This window comes from Mus caroli, chromosome 10 (genome assembly GCF_900094665.2).
Source record: "Mus caroli chromosome 10, CAROLI_EIJ_v1.1, whole genome shotgun sequence".
Lineage (NCBI taxonomy): Eukaryota > Metazoa > Chordata > Mammalia > Rodentia > Muridae > Mus > Mus caroli.
The window spans coordinates 77007355-77009917 of record NC_034579.1 but is presented as its reverse complement, the minus strand read 5'-3'; the positions used below and the strand labels follow the sequence as shown (position 1 = coordinate 77009917).

General features: G+C 53.0%; 1 protein-coding gene across 3 annotated transcripts in view; it reads left to right on the top strand.

The window, feature by feature from the left end:
- Positions 1-677: 677 nt before the first annotated feature.
- The window catches only part of Slc41a2 (solute carrier family 41 member 2), a 103793-nt gene continuing 101907 nt past the window's right edge, over positions 678-2563 (top strand). For 2 of the 3 annotated variants that reach the window (XM_021174397.2, XM_029482529.1), the window contains exon 1: positions 678-795. The gene's annotated coding sequence lies outside the window, so the exon portion shown is untranslated. Of the gene's footprint in view, positions 796-1138; positions 1329-2563 lie in introns of those variants that run through there. The other variant, XM_029482530.1, reaches the window with a different exon arrangement.

Genomic DNA, 2563 nt, shown 5'->3' with positions numbered 1-2563 from the left:
GCGCCTTCAATCCCAGCGTTGAGAGGCTGAGGCAGACAGCTCTCTGTGAGTTCAAAGGCAGCCAGCCAGAGCTGCACAGAGAGACTTTGTCCTCTAGGGTTTAAAAAAAAAAAAAAAACCCACAAGAAAATGAGGGTGGTGGTTGTTGTTTTGTTTTGAGACAAGGTCTCACTATGTAACCCTGGTTTTCCTGGAACTTGCTGAGTAGAGAACTGGTCTTGAACTCACTGAGAACCACCTGGCTCTGAGATTAAAGACAGGTGCCATCATGCCCAGTCAGATGGAAGTGTCTGTGTGTGTGTGTGTGTCCCTGTCCCCACCTGAAAAGGTGCTAAATTACCCCCATCTTAATATGGTGAAAACTTTGGTCTGAGGTAATAGAATAATAGCCTCAGAATCAAAACGAGCAGCTTTCCCCCAAGAGTCAGTGCTCTGGGGCTCACATCTTTGCAGGGTGGGATGGTGGAGTCCCACTAGCTGAACCGCACATACTAGGTGCTTCACAAACAGTCATGGAAGCAGCCCCCGATTTTCCTAGGCAAATTCTGGCTCAAGTCTACCTTGGCTCCCAAAACTCGAGCGTGGGCAAACTGCAAAGCTCGGCTGAGCAGCGCCCGTGCACTTGGCTCTGACCCTGCCAGGCGCTCGGAGGGCGTGACGCGCTGCCCGCACGTCTCCTCCCCGTCCTTTGGCCTCCCAGAAGAGCGCAACGAACGACTCCCACGTCCTCGGTTTCATTCCGCTCCGCAAGGAACGCGAGCTGGACCCCCGACGAGGCCCGGGGCTGACAGAGCGGTGAGAGGAGGATGCGCGGGCTGGGATGCGGTTGGGAGGATGCGAAGGACAGCCTAAGCTAACCAGCCAGGAGTCGGAGCTGGCAGGAGGGCGAGCGGTCAAGCGGGCAGGCGAGCTAGCCGGCGGGCGGGCGGCTGCCGGGGCGCGGCCGCGGATCCGGGTAGCCTCCGGGCGGCCACATCAGCGGCTCTCCGCGGGCCCAGCCGGCTGCGCGCGTGCGCGGGGCGGGGCGGGGTGCGCGCAAGTGGCCGCGGGCATCGGGCGTCTGTCAGTGGCAGCGAGGAGGCGAGGCGGGCCCGCGGGGCTGGGCCGGGCTCACCGACTCCCGGAGCGTCGCCGCGCTCCGGATCAGCGCAGGCGGCCGTGGCGGGAGCGGAGGCTGAGGCACAGCTAGGTGTAGGAGGGCGGTGGTGCGGCCCGAGCTGGAGGCTCGGCCGGCGGGACCCGAGGCCGCCCGGCTCTGCCCAGCCTTGCCCGCCGCTGACCCGCTCCGGTGGCCATGACTGGGGGCACGCGCCGAGGGATGGAGGAAGGTGAGCTCGGATGCAGATGCTGCGAGGCGGATTGCGCTCACCCCTGGAGCCTGCTTCGGGGCTCAGCAGCGTTGCCACCCAGTTCTTGGCTTTATGGATGCACACTATGCCTCAATTTTAAGAAGCCTCGGTGTCCATTTATGGCTAGAGCTGGCATGTTTGCGTGTTACCTATATATTACGTTCTTAGGTATAGTGCCTGGTGTCATCTTTTTGTAAATGGACGCTTGATTGAGCGATGAGTCATGTACCATAGGTGCTGCTTATCTCTCCCAAAGGTGGCTTTACGTGTATTCATCTAGTTTTGTAACTGTCACTACTATCTATCTATCTCTATATATAGATCTATCTATCTATATATATATATATAGATAGATAGATAGATAGATAGATAGATAGATAGATAGATATATCTCCAAACGAAACCCTATACCTTTTACTTGCTTGCCACCCATTCACCCCACTGCTCCAACTAATTTTTCTGTACCTATGCATTTGTTCTTTGGAGACACTAATGAAATCATACAGTATTTGTGGTTTCCCACCTTCTCCGTTTAAAGACAAGATTTTGACTCTTCCCTTATAGTTCAGGCTAATCTAAATTCGTGGTCCTCCTGCCTCAATTTCTCAAGTGGTGATCTCACACAGGTTTGTACCACACCCAACCAATGTGTCTGTGGCTTTTTGTCTGACTTCCTTCAAGTAGCCTACTGTTTTCAAAGCTCATTCATGGTGTAATTAGTGTGGGTCGGCTCTCTACTTTCTTAGAGCTGAATGACTGATAATGTGGTGTGTGCCCATTCACCAGTTAATGAAATGGCATTCATTGCTTTTCACCTTGTAGCCATCGGATATGATGCTGCTAGAATTTCTGTGGGTGTGTATTTTAAATGCCCCAAACCTTAGGTGTGGAGTTGCTTGGTACTTAACATTTTTTGAGAAACTTTCAGACACTAATCAAAGTTGTTGCTATGTTTTATACTCCACCAAACAGTTTATGCGGGCTGTGTTTTCCTTAAACCGCCAACCACCGACACTTGTCATTTTATACTGTTTTTTTTTAAACTATCCTAGTGGTTGTGACTTGATATCTTTTCCTGGTTTTAATTTGCATCTCAGACAAGAGATTAAAAAGCCTTTCGTGAGCCGGGCGTGGTGGCGCACGCCTTTAATCCCAGCACTCGGGAGGCAGAGGCAGGCGGATTTCTGAGTTCGAGGCCAGCCTGGTCTACAAAG